Consider the following 17606-nt stretch of genomic DNA (forward strand, 5'->3'; position numbering starts at 1 on the left):
CACACATACAGACACACACATACAGACACACACATACAGACACACACATACAGACACACACACACATACAGACAGACACACACATACAGACACACACATACAGACACACACACACATACAGACAGACACACACATACAGACACACACACACATACAGACACACACACGGGCACGCACACACACATACAGACACACACACACATACAGACACACACATACAGACACACACATACAGACAGACACACACATACAGACACACACACACATACAGACAGACACACACACATACAGACACACACACACGACATACTTCCCCGGGGACAATGGAAGTGCAGAGGTTAATGTCATCGGGGCCACTCCTCCCTGTCTGGACCCTAGCAGACAGCTTGGATGGGCTCGCAGCTCTCTGTAATGGGCAGGCGGGCGGATGGGGGGGGGGGTCTGTACATAATTACAGAGGCAGTTGTCTTTTAAAAAGGAAGAGGCAAATGGGAGAGAGAGAGAGAGAGACGAGAGAGCTGCGGGTGGCGGGGAGGGGCGAAGTTTCTTTAAAAAGATCGGCGTAATGATCAGGTGCTTACGTGGCTGTGGTCAGGTGGCTTTCTTTTTGTTATTTTTCAAGGAAGGGGGGGGAGGGGGGGCGAGTTTGAGTGTGCGCCGTGGCCCAGGACAAGCGGAGATTTTCTAACCCTGAGCCAGGGCCCTCTCTTTCGTCATCGCGCATCGGAAGCGCTCGCTCGGATCATTCACCGGTGGATTGTTGCTCTCCGCGTCGCGGTGCGCCGTGCTGGACACGTCCACGCACCACACACACACACACACACCCCACACACCACACACACACCCCACACACCACACACACACACAGCACCGAACACACACACACACCACACACACACCCCAAACACCACACACACACACAGCGCCGAACACACACACACCCCACACACACACCCCCCACACACACACCACACACACACACAGCGCCGAACACACACACACACACACAGCGCTGAACACACACACACCGCTGAACACACACACACACAGCGCCGAACACACACACACACAGCGCCGAACACACACACACAGCGCCGAACACACACACACACCGCCGAACACACACACACACACAGCGCCGAACACACACACACACAGCGCCGAACACACACACACACAGCGCTGAACACACACACACACACAGCGCTGAACACACACACACACACAGCGCTGAACACACACACACACACACAGCGCTGAACACACACACACACCCCACGCCGAACACACACACACACCGCTGAACACACACACAGACACCCCACACACACATCCCACACACACACACCACGCCGGAACCCAAACACAGACACAGCACCCAACACACACACAACCCACACACACACCACACACACACACAGCGCCGAACACACACACACCCCACACACCACACACACACACACCACACACACCCCACACACACACACCCCACACACCACTCACACAGCGCCGAACACACACACACCACACACACCCCACACACACAGCGCCGAACACACACACACACCCCACACACACACCACGCACACAGCGCCGAACACACACACACCACACACCCCACACACAGTGCCGAACACACACACACACCACGCACACAGCGCCGAACACACACACACCACACACACACACCACACACACACACCACACACACAGCGCCGAACACACACACACACACACACACCCCCCACACACACACACCCCACACACCACACACACAGCGCCGAACACACACACACACCCCACACACCACACACACAGCACCGAACACACACACACACACCACACACACACACACACCACACACACAACACACACACACACACACCCCACACACAGCGCCGAACACACACACACCACACACACCACGCACACAGCGCCGAACAGACACACACACCATACACACACACACCCCACACACACACACACGCCCCACACACACACACCCCACACACACACGCCCCACACACACACACAGCGCCAAACACACACACACAGCACGTCGAACACACGACTGTCAATCCACTGCTGGATGGAGGTTATCCCGGAGCCGTGGGGAGTTTGTTGGACCATACTTCACCGCGCGCTGGTCGGCGAGGGTTGGTTTAGGTGGGTAAAGTGGAGGGAGGGTGGGAGGGGTGCCAGGGACCGGTTAACTCGGAACCAATCACCACTGTGACACTGCTCCCCCCATAGAATAATAACCACAAAGACGACGACGACGATGATGACATAACATAGCACGATGTTGAAATGCCTTAATGGAGACTAGGCAGGGCAGGAATGAAGGTGGAAGTCTCCGAGGCAAGAACTCCCAACGTTGGCCCTCAACCACCCGAGAACATTTCCCCTTTGACTGTTGATGCTGGCAAAACGTCGTACTTAGATTGGCGCATTTGGTTTAACGAATTGGCCACGTTCTGTTTACGCGACACAACCTTACCGATTGGCTGTGTCGGGTGGTGGCGGGTTTGACGACACATTTATATATTTACGCGATCCAACGCAAAACAAAACCTGGACGATATTGGTCGCGAAAGCCTCCTCCTACGTGTCTGTCGCTGGTCACACGCGGCCCACGCGTTCCATCGGAGTTTTGATCGACGAAGCCCAAGCCGCTGCCCGCTGGCCATCGGCGGTGGCGTCTCCCTCGCGACTCCTCGCCGACTCGAATCAAGACGCCGACGCGCCCAGAAGGGCGCTCCGTGCCCTAGCGGCTCCCGGGGGTCTCGTCGGAGACCGCCAAACTCGGGGACGGAGCGCGGCTCAACTCCGCGTTCCGATAACTCCTCGCCGCCACGCTGAATATCCACCGCCCACCCAGCACCCCCTCAACCGACACCTCGGTTCATCGTTGGCACGCAACGCCGTTCCATTTTTTGTACGCGAGGGGAGAGAAAAGTAAATCTGAGCGAGCGTGCTGGAGGGCGCGGCAAAGTGCGATCTCGTACTCGCCTAGGACAAAACAAAAAACCCCAATAATAAAGAAGGTAATAAACGACGTGCAAAAAAAAAATTGCCGCAGTTTGAAAACCATTCGGGGTAAAGATAAAAAACACAAAAGCAGGGCTGGCCACGAAGGAGAGAGGAATTTTTCTTGCGACTGGGCGGTGGGGGGGTGGCGGGCGGCGGGGGGGGGACATTATTCAAGAACAACGATCTGTTAGTTTTGTGAAAAAACAATCCTCGAGCTATGCCGTTTTCTTTTTGTATTCTTTAAAAAAAATGCCCCCCTGCTCAAACATGTCGCTCAAACAAACGCAACGGACTGCATCGCACGCGGCCGATGAGGCCCCGTCGCGCTTTCCCTCCGCGGTTATCCTTCCCTCGACCCTGGCTCTACCCCTCCGCACTGCGCTTTGTTTTTAAGTAAACGCAGTTCATTTCCTTTTCAAATGCCGAAACGGGGCAAACGCTCGCACGCTCGGACACGCACGCACGGGAGAAGACGCGCGGACATCTGGGGGCGACACGCTCCTGAACGAGAACACCTTTTGTTCACTTGCACTCGTCTCGCCGGGACGTAGCCGCCAAAGGCGCAGCCCCTGCAACCTGCGTTGCTCATCGTATCTGGCAACAAAACAGTTGTGTTCAGAGGTTAGAACACCAAACAGAAACCTATTGCAAGGAATCCCGTCTGCATTCAACAAATATGGTTCATCTTAACACAACTGTACTCTTTGGTTCTTTCGGTAAAGTCACGAGGGTAGAAGTAAAACGAAATAAATCACGACGTTTCGATAGCAACACAAGCCATGGTCTTCAGGTGAAAACCGCGACAACCGCGATGTCTGCTGCTCACCGCGATGTTTGCTGCGGGCGGTTGTCGCGATTTTCACCTGAAGACGATGGCTTGTGTTGCTATCGAAACGTCGTGATTTATTCTGTTTTATTTCGACCTACGTGACTTACCGAAAGAACCAAAGAGAATGGATTCCTGCAGTCACGAAAGCTTCAAATCAAGACTTAACACAACTGTTACATTGCCAGAAAGGGTCAAACCTACTCTTACATTTCGATGCTGGCCAGGGAGGTCCCATGAAAATAAACCTCTTGGCCAGTCCGACGGGATGGGAGATTGGCCTGCCGCGGGCTGATGCTTCCACAGACCGCTGTAATTTTACACGCTGGCAAAATAACCTGCGCTGGTTTCGATTTTCTTGGGTGACATCGGCAAGGTTGCAGAGGGAACCGCGTCCGCATTTTCATTACACACCGTCATTTCGTTTTCACGCCAGAAGATGCTGCTGCTGCTACTGCTGCTGCAGTTGCTGTTACTACTGCTGCTGCCACTGCTGCTGCTGCTACCGCTACTACAGCTGTCAGCCTGCCGGACCCGCGAGCCCCAGAGGCTGGCACCGGTTCGATTCGATGTCCCGGCACGGCGGTTGTGAACGATGCAATGAGTTTCTTAAATCCCTTCCTCCACCACCATCCTGGCCACCACAAAGACAAAAATCCCACGTGTAGCCTTAACAGACTGTTGGGGCAAGTGCTGTTAGCGAGCACCTACAAAGGCCGGCATGGCACACGGAGGGGTGGGTGGCCAGCATCGCGCCCGGCCGACTTTGTCTCCCCCGTCGCGATGTTTACACACCGCACCTGGTACCCATCTGAGGCTGAGTCAACCACTGGTGCTGACCGTGAGCGGGAATGGAACCCGGGTCACTGGGTTTCGCAGCGCGGCTCGTCGACCGCTACACTACCTACCGCTCCCCACCACCACCACCACCCCTCACCACCACCACCACCACCACACCCCACTACCACCACCACCACCACCACACCCCCCACCAGCACCACACGCCCCGCGTGAGTTGCAGCAAGAGGGTCTGTGGCCAGCGTTGGACAGGAAAGGCTCAGACACCACTCCAGGGAGAAGAGTCTGACGTGAAGGAGAGGCTCTGGAGGGGAGGCTGAGAGGGACAAGTTCACTGCCCCCCCCCCCACGACCCTTGCTCAAGCCAAGTGGGCACGAGCCGGAGATTGGGGGGGGGGGGGGCTCGCGACCGGGCTCCTTGAGCCTCACGCCCCCCCTTACGGGGTGGGGGGGGGGGCAAAGTGGAAGAATAAAAAAAAAACGACGCCGCCGCAACAAATCCCACGACCGAATATTGCGTTGCTCCGGGCCCCGCGAGGAGACGACGCTGATGAGCGGGCGGGGGCAGGGATGACGAGGTAGGAGGAGGAGGAGACGATGCACATGCTGATGGCGAGGCTGTAATGAGCAGGAAGAAGAGATGGTGTGGAGGAAGAGATGATGACGACGATGAGAAAACGATGCCAATGAGGAGGTGATGATAATGAGGAAGCGGAGAAGATGATGATGACGATGATGACGAAGACAAGACGATGACAAGGAGGAGGAGGTTCATGAGGAGGATTAGGGGATGGATGGAGGGGGTAGATAGAGGACGAGTAGAGAGATGCAGCTAGAGGGGGGGGGGGATGGGGGGGGCGGGTAGGTGTTGGAGGGGGATGGAGGAGGTGGTGGTTGATGGACGGATGGAAGACGAGGAGGAGGAGGAGCGCGTAGCGGGTGCCACGGGGCACGCCCGGTGGTGCCAGGAAGAGGCCGGGGCGGTGGCACTGGGGGTGATGGCACTGGGGGTGGTGGTGCTGGGGGTGGTGGTGCTGGGGGTGGTGCCAGGAAGAGGCCGGGGCGGTGGCGCTGGGGGTGGTGGCGCTGGGGGTGGTGGTGCTGGGGGTGGTGCCAGGAAGAGGCCGGGGCGGTGGCACTGGGGGTGATGGCACTGGGGGTGGTGGTGCTGGGGGTGGTGGTGCTGGGGGGTGGTGCCAGGAAGAGGCCGGGGCGGTGGCGCTGGGGGTGGTGGCGCTGGGGGTGGTGCCAGGAAGAGGCCGGGGCGGTGGCACTGGGGGTGGTGGTGCTGGGGGTGGTGCCAGGAAGAGGCCGGGGCGGTGGCACTGGGGGTGGTGGTGCTGGGGGTGGTGGTGCTGGGGGTGGTGCTGGGGGTGGTGGTGCTGGGGGTGGTGGTGCTGGGGGTGGTGCTGGGGGTGGTGGTGCTGCTGGGGGTGGTGGTGCTGGGGGTGGTGGCGCTGGGGGTGGTGGCGCTGGGGGTGGTGGCGCTGGGGGTGGTGGTGCTGGGGGTGGTGGCGCTGGGGGTGGTGGCGCTGGGGGTGGTGGCGCTGGTGGTGCTGGGGGTGGTGGTGCTGGGGGTGGTGGTGCTGGGGGTGATGGTGCTGGGGGTGGTGGTGCTGGGGGTGGTGGTGCTGGGGGTGGTGGCGCTGGGGGCGGTGGCGCTGGGGGTGATGGCGCTGGTGGTGCTGGGGGTGGTGGTGCTGGGGGTGGTGGCGCTGGTGGTGCTGGGGGTGGTGGTGCTGGGGGTGGTGGTGCTGGGGGTGATGGTGCTGGGGGTGGTGGTGCTGGGGGTGGTGGTGCTGGGGGTGGTGGCGCTGGGGGCGGTGGCGCTGGGGGTGATGGCGCTGGTGGTGCTGGGGGTGGTGGCGCTGGGGGTGGTGGCGCTGGTGGTGCTGGGGGTGGTGGTGCTGGGGGTGGTGGTGCTGGGGGTGATGGTGCTGGGGGTGGTGGTGCTGGGGGTGGTGGTGCTGGGGGTGGTGGCGCTGGGGGTGGTGGCGCTGGGGGTGGTGGCGCTGGGGGTGATGGTGCTGGGGGTGGTGGCGCTGGAGGTGGTGGTGCTGGGGGTGGTGGTGCTGGGGGTGGTGGCGCTGGGGGTGGTGGCGCTGGGGGTATTGGCGCTGGGGGTGGTGGCGCTGGGGGTGATGGCGCTGGGGGTGGTGGCGCTGGGGGTGGTGGCGCTGGGGGTGGTGGCGCTGGGGGTGGTGGCGCTGGGGGTGATGGTGCTGGGGGTGGTGGCGCTGGAGGTGGTGGTGCTGGGGGTGGTGGTGCTGGGGGTGGTGGCGCTGGGGGTGGTGGCGCTGGGGGTATTGGCGCTGGGGGTGGTGGCGCTGGGGGTGATGGCGCTGGGGGTGGTGGCGCTGGGGGTGGTGGCGCTGGGGGTGGTGGTGCTGGGGGTGATGGTGCTGGGGGTGGTGGTGCTGGGGGTGGTGGTGCTGGGGGTGGTGGCGCTGGGGGCGGTGGCGCTGGGGGCGGTGGCGCTGGGGGTGATGGTGCTGGGGGGTGGTGGTGCTGGGGATGATGGTGCTGGGGGGTGGTGGCGCTGGGGGTGGTGGCGCTGGGGGTGGTGGTGCTGGGGGTGGTGGCGCTGGGGGTGGTGGCGCTGGGGGTGATGGCGCTGGGGGTGGTGGCGCTGGGGGTGATGGTGCTGGGGGTGGTGGTGCTGGGGGTGGTGGCGCTGGGGGGTGGTGGCGCTGGGGGGTGGTGGCGCTGGGGGTGATGGCACTGGGGGTGGTGGCGCTGGGGGTGGTGGCGCTGGGGGTGGTGGCGCTGGGGGTGGTGGCGCTGGGGGTGGTGGCGCTGGGGGTGGTGGCGCTGGGGGTGATGGTGCTGGGGGTGGTGGTGCTGGGGGTGGTGGTGCTGGGGGTGATGGCGCTGGGGGTGGTGGCGCTGGGGGTGGTGGCGCTGGGGGTGGTGGCGCTGGGGGTGGTGGCGCTGGGGGGTGGTGGCGCTGGGGGTGGTGGCGCTGGGGGTGATGGCACTGGGGGTGGTGGCGCTGGGGGTGGTGGCGCTGGGGGTGGTGGTGCTGGGGGTGGTGGTGCTGGGGGTGATGGTGCTGGGGGTGGTGGTGCTGGGGGTGGTGGTGCTGGGGGTGGTGGGGCTGGGGGTGGTGGCGCTGGGGGTGGTGGCGCTGGGGGTGGTGGCGCTGGGGGTGATGGCGCTGGGGGTGGTGGCGCTGGGGGTGATGGCGCTGGGGGTGATGGCGCTGGGGGTGGTGGCGCTGGGGGTGGTGGCGCTGGAGGTGGTGGCGCTGGGGGTGGTGGCGCTGGGGGTGGTGGCGCTGGGGGTGGTGGTGCTGGGGGTGGTGGCGCTGGGGGTGGGGGCGCTTGGGGTGGTGGCGCTGGAGGTGGTGGTGCTGGGGGTGGCGCTGGGGGTGGTGGTGCTGGGGGTGGTGGCGCTGGGGGTGGTGGTGCTGGGGGTGGTGGTGCTGGGGGTGGTGGCGCTGGGGGTGGTGGTGCTGGGGGTGGTGGTGCTGGGGGTGGTGGTGCTGGAGGTGGTGGTGCTGGGGGTGGTGGCGCTGGGGGTGGTGGTGCTGGAGGTGGTGGTGCTGGGGGTGGTGGCGCTGGGGGTGGTGGTGCTGGGGGGTGGTGGTGCTGGGGGTGGTGGTGCTGGGGGTGGTGGTGCTGGGGGTGGTGGTGCTGGGGGTGATGGTGCTGGGGGTGGTGGCGCTGGGGGTGGTGGCGCTGGGGGTGGTGGCGCTGGGGGTGGTGGCGCTGGAGGTGGTGGCGCTGGGGGTGGTGGCGCTGGGGGTGGTGGCGCTGGGGGTGGTGGCGCTGGGGGTGGTGGCGCTGGGGGTGGTGGCGCTGGGGGTGGTGGCGCTGGGGGTGGTGGCGCTGGGGGTGGTGGCGCTGGGGGTGGTGGCGCTGGGGGTGGTGGCGCTGGGGGTGGTGGTGCTGGGGGTGGTGGTGCTGGGGGTGGTGGTGCTGGGGGTGGCGCTGGGGGTGGTGGTGCTGGGGGTGGTGGTGCTGGGGGTGGTGGTGCTGGGGGTGGTGGTGCTGGGGGTGGTGGCGCTGGGGGTGGTGGCGCTGGGGGTGGTGGCGCTGGGGGTGATGGTGCTGGGGGTGGTGGCGCTGGGGGTGGTGGCGCTGGAGGTGGTGGTGCTGGGGGTGGTGGCGCTGGGGGTGGTGGTGCTGGGGGTGGTGGTGCTGGGGGTGGTGGCGCTGGGGGTGGTGGTGCTGGGGGTGGTGGTGCTGGGGGTGGTGGTGCTGGAGGTGGTGGTGCTGGGGGTGGTGGCGCTGGGGGTGGTGGTGCTGGAGGTGGTGGTGCTGGGGGTGGTGGCGCTGGGGGTGGTGGTGCTGGGGGTGGTGGTGCTGGGGGTGGTGGTGCTGGAGGTGGTGGTGCTGGGGGTGGTGGCGCTGGGGGTGGTGGCGCTGGGGGTGGTGGTGCTGGAGGTGGTGGTGCTGGGGGTGGTGGTGCTGGGGGTGGTGGTGCTGGGGGTGGTGGTGCTGGGGGTGGTGGTGCTGGGGGTGGTGGCGCTGGGGGTGGTGGCGCTGGAGGTGGTGGCGCTGGGGGTGGTGGCGCTGGGGGTGGTGGCGCTGGGGGTGGTGGCGCTGGGGGTGGTGGCGCTGGGGGTGGTGGCGCTGGGGGTGGTGGCGCTGGGGGTGGTGGCGCTGGGGGTGGTGGCGCTGGGGGTGATGGTGCTGGGGGTGGTGGTGCTGGGGGTGGTGGCGCTGGGGGTGGTGGCGCTGGGGGTGGTGGCGCTGGGGGTGGTGGCGCTGGAGGTGGTGGCGCTGGGGGTGGTGGCGCTGGGGGTGGTGGCGCTGGGGGTGGTGGCGCTGGGGGTGGTGGCGCTGGGGGTGGTGGTGCTGGGGGTGGTGCTGGGGGTGGTGGTGCTGGGGGTGGTGGTGCTGGGGGTGGTGGTGCTGGGGGTGGTGGTGCTGGGGGTGGTGGTGCTGGGGGTGGTGGTGCTGGGGGTGGTGGTGCTGGGGGTGGTGGTGCTGGGGGTGGTGGTGCTGGGGGTGGTGGTGCTGGGGGTGGTGGTGCTGGGGGTGGTGGTGCTGGGGGTGGTGGCGCTGAGGGTGGTGGCGCTGGGGGTGGTGGCGCTGGGGGTGATGGCGCTGGGGGTGGTGGCGCTGGGGGTGGTGGCGCTGGAGGTGGTGGTGCTGGGGGTGGTGGCGCTGGGGGTGGTGGTGCTGGGGGTGGTGGTGCTGGGGGTGGTGGCGCTGGGGGTGGTGGCGCTGGGGGTGGTGGTGCTGGGGGTGGTGGTGCTGGGGGTGGTGGTGCTGGGGGTGGTGGTGCTGGGGGTGGTGGTGCTGGAGGTGGTGGCGCTGGGGGTGGTGGCGCTGGGGGTGGTGGCGCTGGGGGTGGTGGTGCTGGAGGTGGTGGTGCTGGGGGTGGTGGTGCTGGGGGTGGTGGTGCTGGGGGTGGTGGCGCTGGGGGTGGTGGCGCTGGGGGTGGTGGCGCTGGGGGTGGTGGCGCTGGGGGTGGTGGTGCTGGGGGTGGCGCTGGGGGTGGTGGTGCTGGGGGTGGTGGTGCTGGGGGTGGTGGTGCTGGGGGTGGTGGTGCTGGGGGTGGTGGTGCTGGGGGTGGTGGTGCTGGGGGTGGTGGTGCTGGGGGTGGCGCTGGGGGTGGTGGTGCTGGGGGTGGTGGTGCTGGGGGTGGTGGTGCTGGGGGTGGTGGTGCTGGGGGTGGTGGCGCTGGGGGTGGTGGCGCTGGGGGTGGTGGCGCTGGGGGTGATGGTGCTGGGGGTGGTGGCGCTGGGGGTGGTGGCGCTGGAGGTGGTGGTGCTGGGGGTGGTGGCGCTGGGGGTGGTGGCGCTGGGGGTGGTGGTGCTGGGGGTGGTGGCGCTGGGGGTGGTGGTGCTGGGGGTGGTGGTGCTGGGGGTGGTGGTGCTGGAGGTGGTGGTGCTGGGGGTGGTGGCGCTGGGGGTGGTGGTGCTGGAGGTGGTGGTGCTGGGGGTGGTGGCGCTGGGGGTGGTGGTGCTGGGGGTGGTGGTGCTGGGGGTGGTGGTGCTGGAGGTGGTGGTGCTGGGGGTGGTGGCGCTGGGGGTGGTGGCGCTGGGGGTGGTGGTGCTGGAGGTGGTGGTGCTGGGGGTGGTGGTGCTGGGGGTGGTGGTGCTGGGGGTGGTGGTGGGTCGGGGTGGCCCACAGAGCGATCCTCTCATATGGAATCAATTTGCGTGGAATCGAAAACTCGGCAGATTGGAAACAGCTCTGCTTACAAAAGTGGGTTTTATGACATTGTTCAATTTTCCAATTACGAAGGCTTGCGGTTTTAAGCAGCAACGCAGTTTTTTTAATGTATTCATTATTTATTTGTGTTATATTTTTTCCACTCGTAAAGTTCTGAGCATCTTTAAACATGAATAGGGGGAAATTCTCTCTTACCTTCTGCGTTTTGGCAAAAAACCAACGGGGATAAATATAGATATTTTCTTACCATACATTTTTTTTCGTGGAGAGAGGTGGGGTGGGGATGGGAAAATAGGTAAATTTGGGCCCGTGTTGTAATAATTTTTTTTAACACACTAGGATGTTTTTTACACACTCGGAAACCGGATGTTTGAAAGTTCTAAATCAAGTTCGTTCTTTCTTTCTTTCTCATGACCAAACACTGCCGAGGGTTTTACGCGAACACCGGCGACGTGACATGACATCCCCCCCCCCCGGTGCCAAAACACTTTTCGTTACCCCATTACCCTCCAGGAATGCGCAAAATGTTACCTCTCCTGCCAAGCGCGGGCGGACAGAGAGAGAGAGAGAGAGGCACAGGCGTCTTCTGCCTCCGCGTTGCCACGACCGCCGCCGGCAGATGGCGAGGACCGAAGCTGCCAAAAACCAGCGTGGTGAAGTATGGTCAACCTGGCTGAGACACTCGGCCGAGAACCCGGTCCAGAACCCGGTCCACAACCCGGTAAAGAACCACGGTGGAGAACCACGGCGAAGAACCACGGTGGAAAATCCTGCCGAGGACCCGGCCGAGTCCCAGCCAGGCGAACCCAGGGATAGCGACGGAGCCCCCCCCCACCTTCCCCCCCCGACTTGGTGGAAGCGGAGAAAGTAACGCAGCGGTCGACGGAGCGGAACGTCGGACATCGCGCCCAACAACGACCCCAAATCACGTGTCGTGTCGTGTTCTGGTGGCGGCAGCTCATGGCCGGCTGGAAGGGCGAGGCGAAGCAGGGGCAGGGCAAGCAGTGGGGGGGGCAATGAGGGGGAGGGCAAGGGGGGGGAGCAGGGGGGGGGGGAGCAGGGGGGGGGGGCGAGGCCGCTCGCCGTCGTCACTTCACCTCTCCCGCCATCACTGCGCCAGGTGCCCTGCCCCCCCCCCCCCCCAGGACACCTGGAGGTCACGTGACCGACGCGGTGGGGGAGTCAACACCAAAGCGACGCCGTGCTTCGTGACCGCGTCCGCGGGGGACGCCGCTCGCGCCGCCCCCGTCGACCTCCGCGCCCGCACGGTCACCGCGGCTCCCACCGCCGCCCCACCCGCCCACCCACGCCCCACACGGCGGCTCGGCGCGTGCACGCCGCCGTCCGCGCGCGATGAGAACGAGGCGCGTGCACACCGTGGAGGGAAAAACCGGGGGCACCGGAGAAAAATACGCGTGACCGCCGCGACAAATACACAGGGTCGGGATCGAACACACGACCTCCCGCATACCGGGCGAGGAAGTTAACATCCCGCGGGCGAGGAAGTTAACGGAGTAGAACGAGATCCTCAGCTGGTGACGTTGACACCAAACGTAACGAAATGAACAACATGGAGAGGAGGGTGAGATATTAGGAATGGAAGCTTCCCTTTGCCATGGCCGCCCCCTAACCATTATTCATTTCCTTTGGTCCTGGCTGTTTCATATTGCGCGTTATCGCGCTCGACAATCACAGGCCCCAACAGCGGACAGCAACAAACAGCACTGTCGAAAAATTGTACTCTCATTTGACAGAAACAGTTTTGCAACTTTTATTGAATTGAGCAAGGACGGTTGTTTTATGCGAGTTTGGGGCGGGCTGGGGGAGGGGTAACGATGACGGGAGGAGAGGAAATTCTAAAGTAGAGCGGCGGAGAGAGAAGTGTGGTGACCTGCGGTGTGGCGAGCGGTCGAGCGGGCGAGCGGTCGAGCGGGCGAACGGGTGAGCGAGCGAGCAGGTGAGTGAGCGGATGAGCTGACCAGCGAGCGCGTGAGCGGGCGGGCGAGCGGGCGAACGAGCGGGCGGGCGAGCGAGTTAGCGGGCGAGTGTGTGAGCGAGTGAACGGGCGAGCGGGTGAGCGGTTGAACGACGGCATGTGCGGGAAGGGACGACGACCGGGCCAGAGGAATCACCGGGTGGAAGTTCAACGGTGAACCAGGGCAGCAGGGCCAGACGGGCGACAAGGGGGTGTCCATGACGCCGGCGAGTGGAGCGCACCGCACGGGCGCTGGACCATCGATTTGGCAACGAACCCCCCCCCTCCCCCCACAGCCGGTGGGGTAGCAGCCAGCGGCAGCCAGCGGCAGCAGTGTCCCTACTTTGAGCGAGCACCGGATCGTGGGAGTAATTACTCAGCGAGAGAAGGAGAGCGCATAACACCGGCCATACTTCCCCGCACGCCAGAGATTTTGAGCGCGTTAACACCGCCCCCACTCCCCAGCACCCCATCCCACCCCACCCCCCCGCAACCGGCAAAGCCGATTAGAGACAGAGGCGGGAGTCTGCACCACTTTTCGGGGGGGTGGGGGGGGGACACTGACCTATTTCTCGTCGCAATTAAACGTCGCCGACTGGCAGGGGTTGCTTCGCCGTTGAAAAGACAGAAGAAAAATCGCTCGATGATTTTCAGCGACCCCCCTCACCAGAAAGAAACCAAACGAACGTCGCAGGCAGGTGGAGGTCGGCCTTCACCCAGCGGTCGGATTGACCGCGGCTCACGGCCATGACGGAGAGAGGCGGTGCCCATCGCCGAGGCTTTCACGCCCACGGCCGCTTCATTATTCTCCCCCTTGAATAATGGACGACGCCTTTTAAGGACACCCGGTCCAACGTTCCGAACCCCCCCAAAAAATGTGGACACACAAAGGCAAATGTCCCCCCGCCCCCGAACGCCCGTGACCGCCGTAGCCTCGAACGGAGCGTCGGGGCAAAGAGCGCCGCGCCCCCGGCCGCCTTTGTCTCCCCAGTCCCCGACCATTGAACAGCGATGCGCCGGCAACGGCTTCATTTGAGGCCGAGTCGACGTCGCGGGTGGGATTGGCCCAGGGAACGGGTCAAAATAACCGCCACCCGGTTATCGGCCACGACCGGCGAACTCGGGGGTCGCCGGGTTCGCGGCGCGGCGTGGCGGTTGGCGCCCTCGCACGCACCAAAGACAAAGACGCCCCTTAAAGGCCGTAACGGACGGCAGGGGCAAGTGCTGCTTGCGGGGAGCACCTACGTAGGCCGGCGGCAGCACACGAAAGGTGGTGGGTGGTCAACAAACACGCCCGGCCGCCTTTGTCTCCCCCAGTGGCGATGTTTACTACGCACCGCACCGGGTACTCATTTGAGGCTGAGTCGACCTACGGGAGGCCCATGGCCGGTTCGGACAATCGTCACCGGTGTTGGCCGTGAGCGGGAATCGAACCCGGGTGGCCGGGTTCGAAGTGCAGCATAGCGCTACCCGCTACACGCACGCGCACACGTGCACACGCAGGGGCACGCCGTACCAATGAATATGCACATGCGCAAGATATCGCGTTAAGGACATCGTCCATCGTGCGCCCGGCGCTATAGAATAACACAAAGGGCAAATACCGCTGCCCTGGGGGGGCAAGGGGGGGTCGCACCTTTGATGGGATCCATTTCACCGTCACACAGAACCTGTGGCCATGGGGGAGGGATGGTGGGGGAAGAGGAGGAGGCCAGGATTGGGATCAAGACTCGAGCGAACGAACGGAGGCAAACTAATAAGCAATTTATTTACAAATGTTTTTATTTACGGGGGGAGGGGGGGGGGGTCACTGAAGCGGTGATAATTATTTACCGCGGTCGCGCGCGCGGATATCGGGAGGGCGCATCTCGCGGTCCCCGCCAGCGCGAGGATCGTCGCTGCTTTTTTAAATACATGTAATTGTTATTTAATTAGAACGATAAATATTTATGCGAATTAAAAAAAAATGTTTTATCATCACGATCGTCGTCTGGCGCATTCAATCCACTGCTGGATGAAATCTTCCTCCCCCCCCCCCCCCTCCATTGTCGCAGCCGTCACCTCTCATGATCCCGTCATGGCACAACCCACGCGGAGCGGCTGGCAAGCTAACAGATTTCGGCGCTCCATCTCCCGGGGCAAGGTTCGTCCCGGATCGCGGCTAGTCGCTCGCCTGCCGCACCGGCATTATCGATGCGACGGTCTTTGCGTTTTTTTTAAACAAAAATCCTCCTCTCCCCGAACCGCGATTGAGCTTAGCAGGACGGGTGCCGAGAATCTAGGTTCCAATCCACGTTTCATTAAACCGGATTCAATGCCCGGTCGCCAAAGACTGAACACGAAGCAGCAGCAGCAACAACAACAACAGCAGAAAACCCAAGCGCGCTACCCATGTACAGATGGAAACAGATGGCGGTAAGTCCCCGTGCTGTCCTGCTAACGCACGTATCTCGCCAAGATCTAAATAGAGGCCAGTAGAGAGGTGGTGAGGGTGTGGGTGTGGAGAGGTGAGGGTGTGGGTGTGGAGAGGTGAGGGTGTGGGTTCAGAAGACCTCACACTTGTTTACCACGCGCGCCCTGGATGAGAATCGCAATTTAAAAGCACGTCTCCCTTTTGAAAACAACAACAACAACAGGGTTTTAAAATTGCGCGTGCACACAGCGGCGATGCAACGCGAAAAGCTACCGAGCCACAGATGAAGCGCCTTATGACGAAGAATTACCAAAGTCTCACGGCGCAAACGCGTTTTATTCCTCATAAAGTACAGTATTACCGAATGAAGTCGTTCCTGTTGAAAGTAGAATTACGAATCGGCAGCGAGGCCGGGGCCCTGCACTCGCCGCCTCGGGGGCTCGACGTGCGTCATTATTCCCGGTGACCTGAGCCGACTTATTTCGCTCACGGCAGCAGCTGCGGACAGCATTAAAAATTAATTACTCCGTCAAAAAAAGAGAATTAAAAAAAAAGAATCCCATCGAAGGATAACTCCAGAGCCCTCTCCACCCCTTTTTTTTAAAAATAGCATTATTGAAGTGGTTTATTGCAAATGCTATTTTTGTATTTACAGACGTCACGAGAGATATCCAAACACCCGGTGGAGGCGTGGTTCTCATTGCCAAATGTGATTAATTGCGCCCAGTGTGGCACATTTTAAATTTAAATATTCAGCTTGTTCAGAGAGACTGCACTCAGCCACCCACCAAACCACCCACACCCCACCCACACCCCACCCACACCCCACCCACACACCTCACCCACACCCCACCCACACCCCACCCACTCCCCACCCACACCCCACCCACACCCCACCCACACCCCACCCACACCCCACCCACCCACACCCACCCACCCACACGTCGACTCGCTAACCCTAACCCTAAACGTCAACACGCTCATCTACTTTGCGGCAGCTCGAAAGGTGGGGGTGATTGGCCGGGCAGGTAGTCAGATAGGCAGGTAGTCAGATAGGCAGGTAGTCAGGTAGGTGGGCAGGCAGGTGGGCAGGTGGGCAAGTGGGTGGGCAGGCAGGCGGGTGGCACACGAGTGTAAGGAAAAAGGCACAGCCCTGCAACCGCTTGCTCGCACCACCGCCGGCGGAAGGGCCTTCATCGCGGCGTGAGCTGCCATGGGCAGGGTCCGCCGAAGACGGGCGTTTGGCCTGCCCTTCCGCGGCGGCCGGACGTCTTGGGACTACACACACGTCACGTGCCCGGCCATCATTACCGCTCGGTGGACGGAGGCGGTGGTGGCGGTGGGGGAGGAGGAGGGGGGGTTCCAAAATCCCGACACCGCCGATTCGACTGCCACGAACGCAAACCGGTGACCTCTGGACGCCGAGCCGAGCTGAGCCACCGACCAATTTACGACCACGCGGCAGCGGACACGGACGCGGGCCCGGCCCGTGCGGTAGGCCCAGCCATCATCGCAATCCAGGGGACGCCCGCTTGCTTGTTTGTTGTCGTCGTCGTCGTCGAATAATTCAGGAGGTGCGATGCCGGGAGGGGACGCTGCGCGTGGACAGGGAGGCGGCGAGCGACAGATTCACGGAGCGAGGTGGTGGCACCCCCCACCCCGCGCACCGCCGTTATTTCATCTCCCCTCCACGGGAGAGATTTGCGCGGAAAAATAACAGGGGGAGGGGGAGGTACGAAGGGGGATTTGAGAGTCGTGCCCCAGAAGTGGCTCGGGTCTTGAGAAGAGAACTCGGCCGTGGGCGTCGAGAAGTGCATGCTGGGAGTGACGATGATACTGTTGATAATATGATGATGACATTGATGACAAGATGATGACGATGATACTGTTGATAATATGATGATGACATTGATGAGAAGATGATGATGATGATACTGTTGATAATATGATGATGAAATTGATGAGAAGATGATGATGATGATACTGTTGATAATATGATGATGACATTGATGACAAGATGATGACGATGATACTGTTGATAATATGATGATGACATTGATGAGAAGATGATGACGATGATACTGTTGATAATATGATGATGACATTGATGAGAAGATGATGACGATGATACTGTTGATAATATGATGATGAAATTGTTTACAAGATGATGATGATGATGATACTGTTGATAATATGATGATGACATTGATGAGAAGATGATGATGATGATACTGTTGATAATATGATGATGACATTGATGAGAAGATGATGATGATGATGATACTGTTGATAATATGATGATGGAATTGTTGACAAGATGATGATACTGTTGATAATATGATGATGACATTGATGAGAAGATGATGATGATGATGATGATTCTGTTGATAATATGATGATGATGACGACGATAGAACTTCAACAATAACGACG

General features: G+C 61.8%; 1 protein-coding gene across 2 annotated transcripts in view; it reads right to left on the reverse strand.

Moving 5' to 3' along the window:
• Nucleotides 1-17606, reverse strand: part of LOC144736849 (zinc finger homeobox protein 3-like) — a 75397-nt gene that overhangs the window by 41051 nt on the left and 16740 nt on the right. The gene's annotated exons all lie outside the window — the stretch shown is intronic.

Source organism: Lampetra planeri, chromosome 63, assembly GCF_965212315.1.
Source record: "Lampetra planeri chromosome 63, kcLamPlan1.2.h2, whole genome shotgun sequence".
NCBI lineage: Eukaryota > Metazoa > Chordata > Hyperoartia > Petromyzontiformes > Petromyzontidae > Lampetra > Lampetra planeri.